This window comes from Peromyscus maniculatus, chromosome 11 (assembly GCF_049852395.1).
Source record: "Peromyscus maniculatus bairdii isolate BWxNUB_F1_BW_parent chromosome 11, HU_Pman_BW_mat_3.1, whole genome shotgun sequence".
Classification (NCBI taxonomy): domain Eukaryota; kingdom Metazoa; phylum Chordata; class Mammalia; order Rodentia; family Cricetidae; genus Peromyscus; species Peromyscus maniculatus.
Window position 1 is genome coordinate 93,420,027 of NC_134862.1, and position 21,632 is coordinate 93,441,658.

Here is a 21,632-nt window from a genome sequence, read left to right on the forward strand (position 1 = left end):
GTGGGGGTCATTCTAACAATGATCACTCCCTCATAGTCCAGCCTCAGAAATGGTAGAGATATATCTCCTTAGGCACATGAGTCATAGGAGGAGGATCCCTGAAGACAAAAGTTTTGTGTGGTCCATCTTGATGGCCCACCTGATACCTAAATCAGAACTCTGCATTACTGTTAAGTCAGCTGTCCACTTCCCCATCTGGGAGAGATCTGATGTGATGGTTTCTAACTCGAGTCTCCATCTACACCCACTCCTTACTCCACATTGTAGGATGTACCACGACTTCTTCCAGACCCTTGAAGATGCTTCTCCTGCCTGGAAAGCACTGCACAGATCCTAAGTAGGTCATGACATCCTCCAATAGGCCCTCTCTGTACCCACCACAACACCTGATGACTTCCTCAAGCTCCTAGCATGTTCTGGTACATTATACCATGATTTCCTGGCCCTTACCTGCCTCAGGGTCTGGTCAGGTTCCCTGAGGTCACATAAATTATTTTATCAATTTTTGTTTCCTGGATACCACATGCAATCAATATGTATAAATGGTCCATAATATAAACATAGTGGAATACCCCAAATCCTAGTCCAAATGGCCTGGAAATGAAGGAACTTGAAAGAAGAGGTGAATGAAGGAACTTGAAAGAGGAGGTGTCTGTCTTGTCTCTGACATGTCTTTGCCCCTGGCAGGACGATTGTTGAATACAATGCTATCTGGTAGAGTGTAGCTCAAGGCTAACCTTGACCATGACATCTGTGCCATCTCTGAAACTACAGAGCTCCTAGATGGGGCATACACCACACCCCACTCGGAGTGTGTACTGTGTGATGGACAGCCTCCACAACTCCACAGTGTCCTTTAATCAGTAAACTGCCCAGGACAGACCAAGACAGCACACAATTTTATCATAAGCTCAATAACTTGAAATAAAAGGCTCAACTCATTGATTTTCTAACAACAACAACAAAAGGCAGACGTGACTAACCCTCCTCGTCAGATCATAATGCAGGTGCCCATTGGGACACCCAACAAAACCCAGGAATGCTAAAGAAAAAAACACGGGCAGCTTGAGGAGGGAGGAGAGAGTACCCAGCAATGCAGGACCGGACAGTTTCTAGAACAATCTATAAAGCAGCATAGGATTCCCCCAAAGCAGAAGCCCAGCATGAGTCTCTTTTGACATGCTAAAAATCCAGGTTTCCCTCTGCCCTCCCCCACCCCAGCTTCTATCTGCCTTATGAAAGAGAATTCTATGTCCCCAAATCTAGAGGGTGTGTGATGGTGCCTTCCAGAGAAGACATCTGTTCTGGAATGTGTGAGAGGTGTCACCAACAGGAACACAGACTCAACAGCAGTCCAGCAGTGGACTTCAAAATCAAGCTCATTTTGAATAGCAATAATAGTTTCCTTAAATTCAGTGATGTGAATTGACTCACTCTGCATTGCTCAGTGGGAAATACCTTTACCTCCAACCCAACTTGACCAAAGCGGCCTGTTCTGCCAGGAGACATCCCAGACTGTTAGATCATTTATCCCTTGATATCACTGTCAGATCTATGGTTTCTGGTATGTGTATCTCCATAGGTAGTGGATTCATGACTTCCGTAAGTGAATTTGGTTAAGGCTGGTCTGCATGACAGAGCTCAGTTCTCTGGAGTCCCTTATGACTTGCCTCCATCCTTTGCCCCCTCCAGACCCCTTTTCCAGATAACCGCCTTGCAAAACAGACCATGACCATTGAGCATATAGGCTCAGTGGCATAGTCCACTGAAGATATAATTACTCCCGCCCTATGAACACGGACAGGTCTAGCCAAGCCAGATCCCCACTCTATCAATTCAAACAACCCAAGTCATTTATCAACAAGATGGCTGATTCCTGGTGTCTGGGTAAGCAGGGAAATATTTCATGAAGACATTTGACACTGTCCTTTGAAGGGTGACTGGCAGCACTATGAATACCTCTGACTAACATCTAAAGGCAGCCTGGCTACTCTGAAATTGTCCCTCCATGGAGCAGCTCCAGGTAAATCCAGCTGGCTCCCACTGTAGGGACCTCTACCATTTCAACCCATTCATCAGCAATCCCATCTGTCCCAGTTCAAGGTGTTCTGTATGTCTATGGGTCTGTTATGTCTGCCTGGCTTCTTCAAGAGTCCCTGGCCTCTGTGCAAGGCCTAATCCAGGCCTGTCATCTCTCCGGGTGATGGAGTTGAGACAGCTGTTGCTTCTTCCTAGATGGGAGGGTGGCTGCCAGGATGCCTGAGGGGCCCACCACTGTAATTTCCATGCTTCGAGAGAAATCTGCATGTGCATGATCTTTCCCTGAAACTGTAGGAGAGGGCTATGCCCCTCTGCCTTTCACACCAAATTGATTTAATGTCTCTCTAAAGAGCTCTGAGCTCATCTCCATGCCTGCTCAACTTCAAACGGCCAGCCATCTCATTAACCTAATTGCCTGGCTTTAAGTAACTTGCTTAAATTACCAATTAATGGATGACAATCCAGGTCCAAACAAGACGTTTTTAAAGCTTTCCCACTAAAAAAAGAAATCACTTTCAACCATGACAGATGACTCTCTCCCTTTGGAGGATTATTACAATAATTAGAGTCGCTATGCTTTAAGCCCTGAGGCATTTCTAAAAGAAAGATACAAGTGACAAATCCTTGCAGACTGTGGGATCCTTCTCCTGTGGTGGCATTTGTGAAAGGTATGCCATTCAACCAAGCCACACTGAATTATAAAGGCAGTTAGGTGTTGGTTCTGAAGAACATTTGTCCTTAGAGAGAAAATGTCCCTCAGGAAGAAAGAATACTGTCAGAAGCCCCTGTTGGCTACATTAAAACTAATAAAACTGCTGATGATAAATTCTTCAGCAATGAGGAGTCCCCGCTGCGCTGCCTCTGCAGTCTTTAGTCACAGGGAACAGGAGGCATGGAGGTTGAATTATCGGCTAGACTTGTTTTATTGGTTTGGGTTTGGGCGGGGTGGGAGCAGTGGTTATACGGAAGATTCTTTTCATGTTTCGCTTCCCACCTCCCTCAAGAAGCAGCTGGTTTTGTCTTTAGTTTCAAATGTCAATAAAATAATATGTCAGAGCCATCATTAGAAGGTAAGGATTTGGACATGGGTATTTCCCAAAACACCTGAGGTCAATCTCAGCCATTTCGCTAGGAAAAGACATTCAGGACTCAACTAAAGAGAGAAGCTGGGGGAAGGGGGGGTGGAGAGCTGTGGTCCTGGCTGGTAGGTGGCCCTGGGGATGGAGAAAGAAGAATACCTGGTAGGAAATGGCAGAAAGGAGGAAAGGCTGAGACATGGGTTGCTGGGGCTGCAGCAGGGCAGTGGGCTCACTCACCTACCGAGCCACGTTCCTCTCTCTTGTTGATCCAAGTGTGGTTTTCGCTGTCACTGTAGAAACGACAGCTCTGCTGTGCAAGGTATCAAAATTCCATGCAAGTCTCAAGAACAGCGTGGGGCAGCTGAAGACAAGGTGGGGTGGGGGTGAAATTGCCTGGAGCTGTAACCCTCTCAAGGAGGCCCAGGGCTGGTGCTGATTTCAGAGTGCAGATTGCTGTGTTGCTTAGGGACCACTCACTCTTTAGTCCCTTCCAAGTCAGCCAAACAGCTCTTCTCCACTTTAGGCGAGGCCACTAAGGATAATAAAGAGAAATCCAAAGCCTGGGCTGAGATGAGTCTCCATCTCTCATCCCATCTTCTGAGGATGCATGAAACCTAGGGATGCATGGCAATCCTGTGCAACTGTAGCACAGGACCTACTCTGAGAAACACTGTTCACCTCAAGGGCTGCAATCACGCCCAGTGCTTAGCAGTAGCTGCTATTGATGCCCACCTGCTCACTGATTTCTCCCACGTCCATTCTCTACTCTTTTCTACATTGCTTGGTACCCAGAAGAATAACTTCAATGGACCTTGTCTTCACCCGTAGTTGTCGAGATTCACTGATCAGAGACTAGAGCAAGAGATCAGGGTGTTCCCCCTCTTCCCTCTGCATTCTGACAGGTGCCCTCAACCCTCAATTGTGGGCTACTACAGCCCCACTTTGAACAGCAAGTCGGGTAACAGTCTCTGAAGATAAGCAGTTCGTTGTCCTAGTTGGCTCTCTATTGTGGTGATAAACACTGACTAAAAATAACTTGAGGAGGAAAGTTTTCTTGACTTACAACGGAGTTACAGTCCATTTCCAAGGAAATCCGGGTCAGAAACTCAAGCAGGAACCTGGAGGCAGGAACTGAAGCACAGACCATAGAGAAATGTTCACTGCTCTTCCCTGTGGCCTGTTCAACTACCTTCTTTATCCAATTCAAGCCCACCTGCGCAGGGATGGCAATGCCCACAATAGGCTAGGCCCGCCCACAATAGGCTGGGCCCGCCCACAATAGGCGGGGCCCTCCCACGTCAATCAGCAATGTCAATCAGCAATCAAGAAAAAGCTCCACAGGCCGATCTGGTGCAGGCAATTTCTCAACTGAGATTCCCTCTTCTGAGGTGTCTCTACTTTGAGTCAAGTTGACAAAACTAATTAGCACGTTCCTCATCTCAGTAATCTCAAGTGGCAAAGGAAGAGGGCAGACATGATTATGTTAATTAAGATAACTTAAGATCCTGAGACGGGAGCTGACGCTGGAGTAGTGTGTGGGTTCCAAGTGAAACCACACATCTACTATAGAAGCCATGGGACTAGGGAGATAAGATAGTGGGTAAAATGCCTGCTGTGCCAGTCTGAGGGCCCAAGTCTGGGTCTCAGAATCCATGTTGAAAACCAAGTGTGCTGGCACACACCTGTAACCCCAGCACTGGGGAGGCAGAGGCGGGAGGATCTTTGAGCCTTGCTGGCCAGCCAGCCTGTCCTAATTGGTGAACTCCAGGCCAATGAGAGTCCTTGTCTCAATAACAAGAAGGCTGGAAATATGGCTCAATGGGTAAGAACACTTGCTATGCGAACATGAGCACCTGAATTTAGATCCCAAGTATCCACATTAAAAAAATAAAAATAAAAAAAAAATCCAGATGTGGCGGTAACCACAGCCCTGCGAGGCATGGAGACAGGAGAATCACTGCCACTTACCGGCCTCTGGTGTAGCTCTGGCTTCAGTGAAGCTCCCTATCTCAGCATACCAAAGACTTCCTCAGACATCTACAAGTTCTCTCTCTCTCTCTCTCTCTCTCTCTCTCTCTCTCTCTCTCTCTCTCTCTCACACACACACACACACACACACACACACACACACACACACACAAGCACAAATAATAATATATATGATAAATAGTTCCTAAAGCTAACACCCAAGGTTCACTTCTGGCCTCCATGTACACATGTATACCTGTATGTACATGGTTGCACACACACACACACACACACACACACACACACACACACACACACGAGAAAGGCAAAAGGAAATTTGATGTAGAGCAGAAGTCTATGTCACCAGAGAAACCAAATTTGGAGTGTTAAGGACATAAACCAAGGAATGTCAGCAGCAAACCTGAAGCTACACAACACCTTGCTCCCCTTGGGACATCCAGAAGGATCCGTCCCTGTCAACATTGTGTCTGCACCCTGAGAAACTCCTTTCAGACTTCTGGCCTCCAGAATGCTGAGCAAATAAAGTTATGAAGTTTTAAGTCACTAGGTTGATGCTAATTTGGGACAGTAGCCTAAGAAAGAAACTAATACCCCTCCCCAGCCCGCTGTTGCTAGTGGAAACATCTCTTGGTGGCGTCGGCACTTCCAGAAATAGTCCATCAAACTTTCTCCAGAATGACCCACAGAATGCTTCTTCTACTTCCTGCCAGAATTGCATCTACCATATTCTACTTTGTCTGCAGACAGAATTTGTGATGTAATATTTAAATGGTACAATAAAAATGTGCCCAGTGAGAAAAAGAAAATGAGAAACCGAGCAAGTTGATGCATGCCAGTAATCCCCGCCTTTGGGATGCGGGGTTCAAGGCCAGCCTTGGCTACAAAATGAGTTCCAGGCCAGCCTGAACGATATGAGATCCTGTACCACAGAAATAGAGAGAGAAAGAGGGAGGGAGAAGAAGGAGGAAGCAGGAGAGAGCTGGGACTAGAGAGCTCGCTCTGTGGTTAAAAAGCAAGTACTGCTCCTGCAGAGGACCTGAGTTCAGTTCTCAGCAGCCACATTCGACAGCTCACAACCACCTGTAACTCAAGTTCCAGATGACTGGATGCCCTCTTCTGGCCTCAGCGGGACCCACACAAGGACACAAAGACACATGACTTAAAACAAACAAGAGGTGGGAGCAAAGGAGGAAGAAAAGAAGAAAAAAGAAGGGAAGAAGGGAGAGAGAGAGAGAATGCAAAGTCAAAATTGATCTTAGCACCCCAAATCCACAACTTACCCCGGACATGTGCAGCAAATTACCCAGCAGACAGGATCCTCAATCTCTCCAGCAGCCACAGCAAAGGAGTTAGTGTATTAGTTACTTTTCTGTTGTGATAAAAACACGGTGAACAGGAAGCAGAAAGTTGAGAGAAGTCAGACCTTGAACTATAAACACAAAGCAGAGTAAACAGACAGTGGAGAGAAACGAGGAACCCTCCAAGCCCATCCTCGGTGACATACATACTTCCTCCAGCCAGGCTGCACCACCTGAAGGCTCCATAACCTCCCCAAACAGCACCGCCTGCCGGGAAACATGTTCAAATACCTGAGCCTGTGGGGACACTTCTCATTTCACCACCACAGCTAATTTACTATCTCCTAAACTAGTCCCTCCCTCTCTCTCCCCTGACTCTCTCTCTCTCTCTCTCTCTCTCTCTCTCTCTCTCTCTCTCTCTCTCTCTCTCTCTCTCTCTCTCTCTCCCCCCTTCTTCTTCTCAACAAGAAGCCCCCCACCCCACCCACTGAGTTTAATTCTGGCTGCTGACTTGGATACTTGTTAGCCATCCAGATACCCAGTCCCCACCTCCTCTAAGGTCATAAAATCAGAATCTAGTAGGGCAGTAATAAGACCTGGATTCTAACAAATAACCAAGGTGAGTGTGACTCATAAGAGAAATGGAGTTCATGGTGTAAAATTAAGGCACCACCTCAAGACTGGAAGGATGTCATCAACCACATGTGGTAATATTTTGTTGTACTCTAAACTTGCCTGAAGATCAGAGGACAGAGCCAGCCACTGAGTTAGCCACAGAGGTCAGGCAGTGGTGGCACATACCTTTAATCCTAGCACTTGGGAGACAGAGATCAGTCTGTGTAGTTCAAAGCCACCCTGAACTACACGAGATTAATCCAGTTTAAAAGAGAAACAACCAGGCAGTGGTGGCACATACCTTTAATTCCAGCACTTGGGATCACACACCTTTAATCCCAGTACTTGGGAGTCACACACCTCTAACTCCAGCACTAGGAAAGTTGAGACGGGGCAGAGAAAGGAACATAAGGCAGAGGAGACAGGAATTTTAGGCCCTTTCGACTGAGGACTCAGGGGCATTCAGTCTGAGGATTCGTGGATACTGGATCGGCTGAGGAGTTTGTGAGGTGAGAAGTGGCTGTGACTTGTTTCCTCTGATCTTTCAGCATTTACCCCAATATCTGGGTTTTTATTGTAAGACCATTTAGGATTGGTGCAACAACAGATAGGATCCAGAGCATACGGCTTACAGCTTTTTGGTGTATTGGCAAGGGTGTGCATCAGGGAAAATAAAATAACATACCTCTGCCCTAATTGAAGATATGTACAGTAGTGGGTTCCTGAATTTCGTCTTCTGTTTCCATCCCCTTTTCCTCTTTCCAAATTCCTTCAGTGTCATTTGGGGGGGGGGGGGGCGGGGTCTCCGTGGACAGGAATGAAGAAGCAAATTCAGCTAACGGTGAAGGGAGCAGAGGCCTTCATCAGTACAATTAAACCTCTTCCCAGGGATCCCAGCGACAGCCAGTCTGTAGTGCAGCTGGCGCAGCACACACAGAAATGGAGGCTTGGTAGCGGGACAGAGGCCAGACTAGATGTTGAAAGATACAAGGAGAAGAAGCATGGGCTAAGACCCTCTAAACAGAACCATGAGTGAAACTTCCTTCACCACCATGAATCTCCAGTCCACCATGTGAACTACTGACTCTCCTTTACTGGCTACACCATCTTAAATTGCATCTAAAGGCACTACAGCCATTGTATGTTTACAATATTTTTATTTAATTTTTAATTGGGGGGAGGGGCAGGGGAGTATGTGCACAGGCCTGTGGGTGCCTTAGAAGCCAGAAGAGGGTGTAGGAGCCCCTTGAGCAGGAGATACAGGCACTCATGGGCCACACGGTGACCCACCTCCACACAGTGACCCATCAACCATCACCTCTTCCCTAAACCCAGGATTCGCACTCACCCAGGAGCCACCCAAGGGTATGCCCAGCACTTCAGGGAAGGGGTAAGAGCTGATTACATCATCAGTGTAGGGCTGTCCTTTCTCAACTGCTCCAGCTACTTGGAGAGACTGACTGGCTTTGATTCTTGACTGGGGTGGTCAGTTCTTGAGAAAATCTTTCTGATCCAAAGCCTGAGGTTTGATTGCCATTGATATAAAAAATATATATATTATTTGTGGGGAGGTTTCAGTTCTGTGTTTTCATTCTTTGACAATTTTATTCACCTGTATTCTGAATTGGAGGCATCTTTGCCTTCATTACCCTCCCTTCCTTCCCCCCCCTTCTCCTCAACAAGACCACCATTTTGATGCCCCCCCCCTCCGAGTTTAACTGTGGCTGCTGACATGGCTATGAATGGGGAGATATTTACTGGCAACTTATCAGTGGCTACACTACTCAAGAAAATTCCTTCCCCTTCCCCATCACCCACTAACCATCTACAGTGCCTCAGTGAGGAGAGAGGCCTCATGAGCCTCCCATGTGGGTAGTTTTGTTTGGTTGGTTGGTTTGGGTGTTTTGGTTTTTGAGATAGGGTTTCTCTGTGTAGCCCTGGCTGTCCTGGAACTCACTTTACAGACCAGGTTGGCCTCAAAGTCACAGATATCCGCCTGCCTCTGTGTACCACCACACCACCACCCCTGGTTTATGGGGAGATTTTTAATGTAGAGAGTCCCAGCTTTGCCAAATAAGGATGTTCTGAATATTGTTACTCTAATGTGACCCCCTTGACAATGCTAAGTGATATGCTTACACCTTATTGTCACCCTTTATGTATGGAGTAGCAGCTAATATGAACAGAGGAACAGTTTCAAAGAACTGGCTACTGTTTAAACAAAAGGATGGTTACTGTTAACCTTATTACATAATGTGTCCCTCACAACCACCCTAAAGAAGGTAGTAGTGTTGTTAATACTGCTCCTATTTTCTTGATTTTTTACAGATTTTTAACTATGGGTAGGTATGAGTGCAGTGCCCTCGGGGGCCAGAAAAGAGTATTAGATCCCCCAGAGCTGTAAATTGTGTGACATGGCTTCTGGGAACTAAACTTGGGTCCTTGGGAAGAAAAGTGCTTTTAACCACTGAGTGTTTTTAACCACTGAGTGCTTTCAACCACTGAGCCGTTTCTCCAGCCCCCGACTTTGCTCATATTTACAGAAGTTTGGTTATCGTCAACCTCTCGAAAAGGAAAGATTAGTTTTCTCCCAAGGCATCTACACTGGGTATATAAACCACACTCAAGGGCAGGCCCCATGCCCAGCAATAGATGGCCACCCCCCCCCCCAAAAAAAAGAACCGAATGGTATTTGGGGAGATTTTTTAACCTTACTGGTCTTTTGCATATATATTATTATATATTATATATATTATGTTTGTATGGATTTTCTGTGTGGACATGTGTCTCTGCATGTGTATGTGCTTCTCAGGCTTTCTTTCATTTTTGTTTGTTTTGTCTCTCTGTTTGTTTTGTTCTATTCTGGTTTGTTTGTATTTTTAGTTTTCTAAAAAGTGAGAGAGGGGGGTGGGCAGAGTTGTATTAGTGGGGAGGTGGGGAGGACCTGGAATGAGGAGGAGAGAGAAATTGTGATCAGGATATATCGTATGAAAAAGGTTTATTTTCAGTTTAATTTTTTTTAAACGGAACCTGACTGACGCTTAGAATTCAAAGTAACACAACAGTCCAAGATTACAAAGACAGCAAGCTCGCACCTGTCCTCCCTGGGAGGAGGCTCCCAAGTGAGGGTCTCAGACTTCACTGACCTCAGAACATCTGAAAAAGTTACAGTGGAGACTAAGAGGTGTTTGTTTTTGTCATTGTTATCATGCTATGCTTGTTTGAAACAGTCTCAGGTAGCCCAGGTTAGCCTCAGACTAACAATGTAGCCCAGATCTCAAATTTCGCATCCCTGCCTCTGCCTCCCAGCATGAGACTGTACCTGGTGATGGTCCCTGTGACTGTATCTACGGTCATGCATTACCCGTGAGCAGTGGAAACCTATGATAGCGAAGTCTCTGTCCTCTTTCCCACCCCCCCATCTAACCGGATGGCGCTGTGGAGCAATTCAAATACGGCCGCTGCAGTCGACAAAATCTATTTTTCAGTTCGTGCTAAAGTAAATGTGAACAGTCCTACGACAGGTATTTGCAACATAAAAACATAGTTTTGAAAAGCATTTTACTAAAGTAAAAAAAAAAAAACTGAAACGTTTGTAAAACATTTTAAATGCACACAGGATGATGTCACCGCTACAAACGTGGCCCCGGGGAGACTTGTGGGAAAGGCAATAACCTTTTATTGTGAAAATAGTTTTGACCTCAGGGATCTTCTGAAAGGGCCCTTCGGGGACCGGGGACCACACTGTGAGTCTTGGGGCCCTGACAGAGCTTTCCTCCCCCAGGCTCTGGAGGAATCTGTCATCCTACCTGTAGAAGATTCCTCCTTAAACTTTTTCTCCCTCTTGCCCGGCTCGCCTGGTTCACCAGGGCCAGGTGCTTGGCATGCCGGGACACAGAGAGGCCGGATGCTCACTCTGGGTCCTTGCAGTCCGCTGAAGGGAAAGAGGGCAGTGATCGCGGCTGCGCTGCCTGGGGAGACTCGGCCCACCGAGTTCCCAAATCCCCGAGGGAGATCAAACTGAGAAAGAGAAAGAAGCGCCTCAAGACAGAGTCAAACCGCAATATGGCCAATAGGAAAGCCGTTCTCCCTGGGGTCCGTCTTTGCTCTCTTTCCTGCAGGGAGGAAAAGGGAGGCCTCTGAAGGCTGGAGTGAGGGCTTCTTGGGGTCCTCTGGGGCAACTTAATCAAAGAAATTATTTTCCCACAGACGAGGCCAAGAATATCTTAATGGCTTCTCCCTGATTGAGGGATAAATCTATTAATTTACGGCCCATCTGATCAGTTCTGTCAACTCTGCCCACTCTGTGAGAAACGCTTCAAAATCCCACCTATTTTGTGATTTCCTCCCCCCTAATTCCCCTTCCTCTTTTTCCCCACCAATCCTCGTCTGCTTTACCCTAGTCCCCTAGCACTTGCTCCAAATAAATGGCCAACTCTCCCAGTTGCACCCCCACCACCCTAGGAAAAATCTCCAGGAGCAGCCAAAAAGGAATGAGACTCCTCACCTGCCTCATACAATGTAAAGTCATTAAGAAATTAAGCTGAGATAGTGTTCGCAGCAAAGCCTTGGGTTCCAGCCCCAGCACTGAAAAAGAAAAAAGAAAAAAGAAAAAACTAGCCAGCCTGAAATCCCAGAACTGGAGTGGTGCAAACAGGAGGTTCAAAAATCCTAAGCCAATCCTTGGGTGCAGAGGAAGCCCGAGGCCAGCCTGGGCAACGTGAGAAAAATTCAATCATATCCGAGAAAAGATGGAAAACTCGGATATGGTTTGGGAGCTGTGTGGACATGGGCATCCTGAGCGCTCGCTTCAAACAAGCCGGGTTCCTGCAGTGCAATTGGGCTCCAAGACCTGACCCCAACAGTAAATCAAATCCAGAGGAGAGCGAAAAGCTGGTGTCAGGCAGACTCAATTAGCACGCCCCGGGGGTAATTGCTAAACAGCTCCGCTTTATCTCCAGGACCACCTGCGTCGGCTGACCTTCTAAGCTCGGATCGCCCAGCGCCAGGGCCAAGGAGCTCCCTAAGCTGAGGGACTTGAGTGGTTAAAGCGACTCTAACTCTCCAGTAATTCAGCTTTTTGTCGCCAGCAGGAGTCTTAGTAAGACTTGGCAGAAGTAGTTGTTTCGTTATTACTGTGGAAGACTTAGGTAACCTAGGCTGGAGAGAGAGAGAGAGAGAGAGAGAGAGAGAGAGAGAGAGAGAGAGAGAGAGAGAGAGAGAGAATCTCTTCCCAGTTCCACATCGCGTCTGTTGCAAGTTCATTTAACTGTCTTAGCCTAATTTACCTATCCGTTAAACGAGGACAATAGAAGGAATAACATAATTGAAATTTGGTTTAACAAAGCAAGCGAGCAAATAAGTTTAGAACAGTGCCCAGCACATAGGCACACGACAATTTACTGTGTATGAATTGAAAGCCGTGGCTGGCACTGTAAATTCAACCGTATGGGGCCTCACTCCCGTTACATCTTTACAGCAATAAGGATAAAGAAGTCTATGGGGAGCCCGCAGTCCAATTTAATGCTGTTCCTGTGCTCGGGCGTGGCCTGGCACCCGCGAGCCAGCCGGAACCACACTGGCCTGGCTTTACAATGTCAGCCTGGCCAAGTGAAATAATGAAATGGGCCCTCTCTGCTCTCAAGGGGGCTTCTGTCCCAGACCCGACGCTCCAGCCACTGTCACCGAAGGCCCACAGAGTTTTCCCACCCTCCCTCACTTTGGGGGTTATTCTTTACTGAAGCCACGAATGAGTACCACATCTGTGTGGTCCAGGCAGCCTCTGAAGTCGAGGGCCTGACACTCCAGGCCTGGTAAGCTGTCTTCACTTTGAACCACGCGGACAGTCGCTGGGCCTAGAGTTCCATCCTGACAGCGCTGCGCCCAGCTGCAGCCAGTGTAGACAAGCCCCGCTCCCCGGGAGGACCACTCTTCTGTCTCCCTAGGCTTGTCCTGCAGCAGCAGGGCTGTGGAGTCTGCGACCACTTCGCGCCTGGAATGAAAGTTTTCAGCTGCTCCCGCCAAGAGGGTGATTGTAAAGCTACAGAATGGAGAACTCTGGTCGGACACCGTAGGTGGCGGTGGCGCCCGCCGCCCCAACTCACGGTCTGGATCTCCCAGGGCCTCGGCTTTCTGGTGCTCAGGGCTCTGGAGCCAGAAAGTGTATACACACCATAAATTTCCCCGCCCCACCCGGCTTGGCGCTCAGCGGTCTCTCAGCTCCAGCCGCCTTCTCCGGCACAAGTAACTGCAGCGCTTCAGATCCCCAGCAACCCTGGGCAGGGCTGTGCAGCTGTCTCCCCACAGCAAGTACGCAGTAGCAGCGTGAAGACTCTGGTCATCACCTGCAGGAAGCGCCCAGACACTACCTACCTAGGAGGGAAGATTTGGAGAGTTCAACGGAATGGGAAGGAGGTGGAAGGGAGGGGCTGGAGACCAGATGAGGGTGGCGAGAGAGAGGAAAGAATCCTGGAAGGTCTGTGGCTTCTACACCCAATGTGTGTTTGTGTGTTCCTACGCTGTCAGCCCACACAGGCACACAGTAAACGGCCCTTTGCTCAAAGATGTCCTCGCTGCGTGCTCTTCCCTCGCTCTGTTGTACGGACGCATCAAGAAGTCGCTTTCCCAGGGGATGCCACAGCTCATCATTTATTAAGGATTTCTCAGAGTGTCGGAATGTTACTTAGTGATGGGGAGCAAACATAAGTGGCTCTGGGTTTTACACAAACACACACACACACACACACACCACTGCAACCTAAAAAAAAAGTTTTTCTCATAGTTGCTTTGAGTCTGCACTCGGTTCTATATGGTGTTGGAAATGATGACCAAAATATTTCAAAAAGAGAAAACAGAGCTTGACTGTGGAGTTCTCTTTCCCCTCCTCTGAGGGAAGCATCATCAAGTCCCCTAGTTCTGGGCTTGGGACAAGACCAAAAACACATTTAGAAATTGGGGGAGGAATGTCTTTGTTTTGGTTTGGTTGTCATTGACACTGGAGGGTCTTACAATGTTGCCCAGGCTAGCCTCCATTTCCAAATCTCCCAGCCTCATCACCAGTGATTGCTGGAATTTTGGACTTGCCTGTGACAACCTCTTTCCTCTGTCCTTACGCATTTGTAACTAGATAAAAGTTTATTAGTTCAGTGGTAAAACTCTTGTCTAGCATGTGTAAGGCCCTGGGTTCAGTCGCCAGCATCTTTTCACAGTTCTGCCTTATCATCTTGCTTTCTCTGTGTCTGGCCAGGGACTCCTGACTCCTCCTCTGTTCTTTACCTACACGCCCCACTGGTGACTTCAAACACTCGGTATAATGGTGTACTAGGGATAACAGCTTAACTAAAGAGTTTACAGACTCCCAGATTCCATCCCCTCCAGTTGCCATGAGAGCTGTGTGTGGCTTATGATCCTGCTCAGTATCTGGTTCAAATCTCTCATCCATCTGCCTTCAGGTTGCAGAGTCAGTTGGGGGGATGGAGATGGAGCAGGACATTTAATGGGAGAGCATGGGTGGGGGAAAGGTGAGATTGCTTTTCTTGTGACTTTTCTTTCACAGGGGAAAGGTAGGAGAGCAAGGTGCAGGGAAATGGGTAAGAAACGCCCAGTTTCCAACTGGTCAAAGCTTGGACTGAGGGAAGAGACCTCAGAACATTCACACATCTGTCCATTCCCAGACACCAATTGCTCCTGACCCAAAGGGGGTCGGTGTGCAATAGAGTGGGGAGTAGGAGCACACACCACAGCTGGTACGTTGATAGATGGTGCCCAGGGTGTAGGTTGCTCAGGTGTCCAGACTTGGCCACAGGCTTATGAGCAATGGCTCTGGAGAGAACGGAATGCTGGGGAGGTGTCGCACTTTCTTGGAAATTGTGCACACCCATTAGTTTTTCAATAAGCTTTCTGAAGCTGCTGCCTTAGCTGCCCGTTGGTGGCAGGCTACCCTGTACCACCCCAGGAGTGTCCCAATGCCTGGATGCTCTGCCACTCACACACCTTCTGTGTGGTCATTCCAACACACAGCAGAAGGAGGTAAGGGTGCCTCCTAAAATCTCAATAGGAGCTTTGAACCATTTCAGAAGAGAAGGCGGCCGCCCTAAGGCTGGGAATAGATCATGGAAGAGGAGGAAGAGCTGAGGACGTGAGCATCGAGGAACACAAGGATGAGTGAAGGATGGGTGTCTGAGTTGCGCTGCATGTGATTTCAAGATCCCACAAAAAGAGCCTTTAGTCGGCCTGCTGCTGTTATTGCTTGTCAAGGTGCCCCTACCCCAGCCTTAGAGGAGAATCTAGGCTTAGCAGAGTTGTGGGTGAAGCTGCAGGGGAGAGAAGGAAAGGGGGGTTTGAATTGCCAAGTACCAACCATCTTGACTGCCTCAAAGAGGACAAGCTACCCTACGGACAGAAGAGGAGCAGGAGGGGACAGGATTTAGATCACTGAGCACGTCCAAGGCGGGATGCACAAGAATTAAGTCTTCTCCACCGTGGGGAGGAGCCTCGGACTGGGAGTTTGCTAAAGACTAGAAGAAGCCTTGCTTCGGGGTTGAGGGTCTATCCACTAGTGACAGGACCTGGGACTATCCACTAGTGACAATCCAGGCAAACACAGAGAACCTTGTGTGGTAATGAAATCTTCTGCGAAGGCACGTCTGCTCGGAGCTTCCCGCACTCCTTTGGAGACCGCTTGGGGCTACCCGCGTGCTCACGCGGCTCTCCCGCGGTAGCTTAGGAAAGGGCCCGAAGCACAGATGAAGAGCCCAGTTCCCAGTTAGTTCACGCGCTCGGTTTCTCCCGCTTCCATCACTCGCTGTTCTGGCTGGGAGCCTAGCACCTCTCCCAGATTCGGAGAAACAAAAACAAACAGTCCTGTCAAATCAAAGTGAGGCTGAAACGTCCAGACCAGAAAAAAAAGGGGGGGTGGGGGGGGATCGGGGTGGAGGGGGCGAGTGTGACCTAATCGCCTGCATTTAGCCCCAGCCCGACCTTGAACTTCTCCTGCCACCTGAATGCTGTCCTTACAGGCTTGGGCCAGCACTCTGGGTTTATGTGGTTGGCGTGACTAACAAGTCTAGGGCTCAGCAGTCCCAGCTCTCAAGTCAGGCTCTATGCTGTACTCCCTGTTCGAAGACAGTGTTCTCCCTCTAGGGCCAGCGCCCTCTGACCAGAGGAAGAACCCAGGCTTTCAGGTTTCTGTCCTGGCTCTTATTTTGGTAACCGGGAGGAAGGTTGACCTCGGGCATCATTTAACACCTCCATAGTCGCATCCACCTACAAGGTGAGGCCAAGGACGCCCATGGGCACCCAACTCCAGGTGAGCCAGAGTACCGGGAGCCCTGCCTGTGTACTCTCCCATGGCTGCACTGTGATGGTCTCAAGCTGACCCCAGACCCCTCGCATTTTACTGCCCCAGCACCCTTCCAGTGTCTCAATGATAGCTCCTTGTGTATGCAACTCATTCACACTAAACACAAGAGCCACAATAATTATATTCATTTCTCCAGTAAATACTTTGAGGACACCAAGTACTGTGTGAAGTGTTAGATTCTTCAACCACTTAGCAGAGACCCCACGAGAGTATCTGGGATAGAGCGTTTGTGTAACAAGCATGAGGTACTAGGGTTCAAATCCCAGCGCCACAAATCATCACCATCATTATCATAATCATCTAAGGGTATTTTCGCCCTTAAAAGACATATAATTAATTTCCTGTTTTCTGTGTTGACCCCCCCCCCCTTACTATTAGTTAAGATCTTAAAGCTCCCAAAGCGCCATTTGTCCTGACACATTTCAACAGCAGGCGCATAACTCCCCCGGGGACGCCATAGCAGCTTCAACTTCCATCAAATCCTTTGTCAGAAAACGCTGGCATCTTCCCCTTCAAACTCCCAATCACACCTACAAGGGTTGTAGGGAATGTCTGTTGTCTGTGCAGCACCGAACGCAGTCCCTGGAGCAGGAGAAGTGCCTGGAGGATCTGATACTGTCCGGCACCTTCACTCAAGGCCTTCAAAGATTTCCAGGGAACATTGGACAAAATGGTCTCATAAGATTCATTAGCTTCAGATGATTTATTTTCTTGATGAGTGAGAATTACCTCAATTTCTTCTTTTTTCCCCCTACAGTGTGAACACTAACAGAGATCTCAACAAATACTGTAACAAATAAACAAGTAAAAGAATATATCATGTCTAATTGTATGGAAATTACATGCAAAGTACTGGCTACTTCCCTCTTTGAAGATTTTTTTTTAATGCAACTGATCTTGGTGGCAATTTGTGATTTAGGTTCATTCACTTGTATTGCACATAGAGTTGGGGCAAACCAAAGCTAAAGGGTCAGTACAACTAATTGTTGAGCCTGTGAGTGAATGAGTGCTTCTGGAGCTAATTCGGATCCTCCTCTACTGGCCTAGGATCAAGAGCCCTGGTTCCCAGCTATATGCATTAACCATTGGCCATAGCCACCACCATGCTGAAAAAGAAAGTGAGAAAATCAATAGAACTATCTCCGAGGTCTAAGTCAGGTGATGCCTCTTCCACAAACCAAGGGTTTTAGCCTGTTAACTGTCACTGCAGAGGTTAAGTCTGAGGTTAGGGAAGGAGGGAGAGGGAGGGGGGACGGAGGGAAGGAGAGAGGGACGGAGAGGGGGAAAGGGAGGGAGGGAGCGCTGGTACCTCAGTTCCCCCAAGTGCTAATGCAGTCTGCTTCCTGCCCAGAATAACAGAGATGACCAAGGACAGCTGAAAGGTACCACAGATAGTGTCGGAACCCTTGGAGCCCATCTGGTGCACAGCCAGGGACATAGCAAGTTGGAGAGCAGGGTGTCAAGCAGCAGACAACCAGCCGGCCACCTCTGGAGAGACAACCTCTCAGGGACACACAGTCTGTCACCATCTCCACCCTTGCTTAACCCATTGTGGTGGGGAGGGCAGAGTTCCTAGCCCATGGTTCTGAGACTTTCATTCTCCTCTGCGAAAACCCAGTGAGTTTTGATCATGATCAGAATCCATTAGGCAGGCCTATCAGGAGGAAGCACTCATATTCTTGCATTCTTCAGAAGACACGGATCCCAAGGTCCACATTGGTCCTGGCATTCATTCACTGGGTGATCTTGAACAAATGTCTTTACTTTTCTTCCTGTGCCTGCCTGATCCCTAGAATGGGGGCATCAGAAGTAATCATAGTATGGGAGCATCTACCTTTATTTTCTAAAATGATGGAGTGGGGGGGAAGCAAAGGGTTCTAGGGTCCAACAATCATGAGCTTGCCTGTATGGGGAGAGCAGGAGTCCGGGCAGAGCCTGCAGCTCTGTGAGAACCAAGATGGGAGGGTACCTAACCAAGTGCATCCCACTCTGGGAAAGCAGACTAGATTCTCCACAAGATGAGGGCATGCCTTATAGAAGAGCCTCCACTTGCCTTGGGGACCCTGGACAATATCAAGACATTTAAAACTGACATGCTGCTCAAGATCTGTTAAATGCAGGTTTTTATCTCCCCTTCCTAACATAGCACCTTCAGGTAAAGTTCTTAGAACCCAGCTCCTGTTCTCCATGAAGACCAGGTATGTTTACTCTACCTCCCAGAAGCTAAAGAAGGGGAAAGCACCGTCTTATATGTTTAGGGGCCCCTTGGCCTTCTGCGATGGTAGGAAAAAGACTGAGTTCACATTATCTCCACCTGTTCTTCAAAGGGTGGGGGAGCCTAGAAAGGAACCGGTGGAAAGAGGGCACCGTCCACCTAAGCTTCTGGCCTCTTTTGTTGCTTGCCCCAAGCCTATCCCACCAGTCTGCTTAGAGCTGTCATAGCTTGGAAAGATAGAGGTCATATTCCTGAAATGGTTAAAATTCCATAAAGTAATGTTCGATTCAAATACCCTGCTAAAGACTGAGTCTCCTACCTTGCCTCTGAGGACTCCCCAGCCTCAATAGGCAACTGCCAGTCTGTGCAGAGGAACCTGGGCCCAGTTTCAGGGTTCTTGGATCTCTGGTACCTTGAAGAAGACAGCCTGCCTGAGACTAGCAATACTACCTTCCTTCTTTCATTGGTGCAGTCTGGCCCAGCCACCATCCCTGCCAGGGGCTGGAGAAGGACAACAGCCAGAGAAAAGACTCCAGAATTCCTGGGTTTTCTTTCGGTCCCTCTGAGGTTTGGAGGGGATCTGGGATTTGTGGGGCTTCCTCCAATCCTTGGAGGGGTGAGGAGTGGGTGGCACACTCGACGAATCCAGGTTCCTCTTCACTTTCTGCAGAGGACAGCAAATGCAGAAGGTGGATCTGGTTTTCAGTGGTTTTGGTCTGTGGCGCCAGACAAATGCTACAAGCGTCCCACCCACAAAGGCAGAATAAGGTGGTGTGAGGATCCTCTCCTCGCCTTCTTTTGCCATACAGAGGAGAATGGAACACACACACACACACACACACACACACACACACACACACACACACTCACGTTAAAACAGACAGTAATGTTTCTGTGGGCGGCTGTGTTTCTGTCCCTGATGTGTGTGTGTGTGTGTGTGTGTGTGTGTGTGTGTGTGTGTGTGTGTCAGTGAGTGCAGGGGTGGAGGTTGTTTGTCAGACCCCTACTCCTTCTGCCTAGGGAAATTCACCCCTACCTATGTCTTTCGGAGGCCTTGGTATGTTGGTACTGTGGGCTCCTCATGGAGGGGTGCTCCTGCAAGGGATAAGGAAAAGCCCAACTCTGTTCAAAGAGTAACTACTCCTTGGAGGAAGGCTCTGAGTCCCGCACCGCAAGCCTTAGAAGACGTGCCCAAGCTTTAGAAGGACACGGGCGCAAGCCTAAGAAGGGGGACCGGGACCTTGGCTGCATTTTGCTCAGCGCGGCTCCGGACCTTCGCACGCGCACCTCCTCCAGGATCCAACCAGCCCCGAGGTCTGGCGTCAGCTAATCTTCCACGCTTAGCCTTCTCCTCTTCCCCTCAGAAAGCTCCACCCTAAGCTACCCAGGCTAGGATCAAGCGCTTCCAGAAAGACCCCTAATAGTCCAGCAAGCAGGCTCCATCACAAAACCACCAGCCCCGAAAAGCAGCCTTAAAAGTCCAGCGGCCTAACAGGGGCGGGGGCGGAGGGGGGTGGCTTCTCTCTGCAGCTGCCCTTTTCCCAAGCAAACGAAACTTCACAGGGCTTGTGACATTATGGCTGCTGGTGGAAGCGAGCGTTTCACGAAATAAATGGTCAGAAACTAGAGGGAGAGGCGCCAAAGTGCTCTAGCGCACCACCTGACTTTCAGACTACCCACTCCGGGTGGGACGCATTCGATGCTTTCCATACTACCTCCTCCAGGTGACCGGCGCCACCTCCTCCAGGTGACCGGCGCCGGGGAAATTTCCGTCCCAGCTCCCGCGAGTTCAGGGCCTTGCCCATCCTGGCTGAAAAAAGGCCGAGGGTCTACCCGGAAAAGCACACCATCACCTTACCCCAGCAAGGGTTTCTGTCCATCCTTTACTATGTCTAGAAGCCAGGAAGGAAAGCGGCTGCGGTCGGGTTTAGAAGAGAGCAGGGAAGAGGCGCCGTGAGCGGGAGACGCAGGGAAGTTTGCATAAAGCACCGGCTCCTCCCAGTCTCTCCCGAGACAGGCCCCGCTCCTCCTCACTTAGGTCGATGTGCGCCGGCTCTGCTCTCTTTAATGTCAGAATTGGGTTTAACTGTGTCCTGATTCCGTGTCTTTTGAGTGTTCGGATTCCAAGTTTTAAATATGTCTGGAGTTGAAGAGAAATCTAGGCAATGACTACCAACTTGAGGTACAGGGGAAAATACTAAAGTTTGAGAAGGAAAGACCAATGGGAGACGTAGGGGCACTGTCACACCCCCACCTGAAGCCCGGGGCTGTCTGTCGTTGAGGCTGCCTGTCGTTGTGGCCCCCAACTCTTGTAACTAGGGATAATAGCGAGCTCGCACTCCTCTTTAAATTGGGTCCCTAGTGGGGACGTTCAATCTTGATCTCTTCTTGCTTTCCCCCAACTACTTACTCTATGATCTTTCTAAAAAGTATCCCTCTTCTTCATTCCAACCCTGGGCCACAGGTCCAGAGCGAGAATCCAGGAACTAGCTCCAGAAAACGATGAGTCAGAGTGGAGAAGAAGACCCAAACCTTGCGGTTCCTTCCAGGAGGAGTCTTAGGACCTCTGGACTCAGCACTTTTCCTTCCTTGGGCGGGATGAGTTCCAGGGATTAGATGCTAAAAGGACTTGTGCCCTGGCATTACTCTGTGCCAAAAAAAAAAAATTGTTGGGGACATCGTTTTTTGTTGTTGCTGCCGTTTCAATCCCCCCGCCCCAAGATGGTTACTATCTTAACGCTTTTCACGTCATTTCAAGCGAAGGAGGTGGGAGAGACACCGGTTGTAGAAAGGGCTTCACATTTTAAAAGAAAAGCCTTCTGGGCTGGAGAGATGGCTCAGCCGTTAAAGGCTAGGCTCACAACCAAAAATATAAAAGAAAAGCCTTCTAGTATTCATCTTCGTGGCTGCATTAAAGTGTCCCACTGTAATGGACACTGTCTCCTGCCTCCCCAAGGCTTGTAGTGGGTGCCTCCAGCGGAAGAATTGCAAAGGAAGATTTTTATCTGGGTTTTATCTGGGAGGAGTGATAAGTA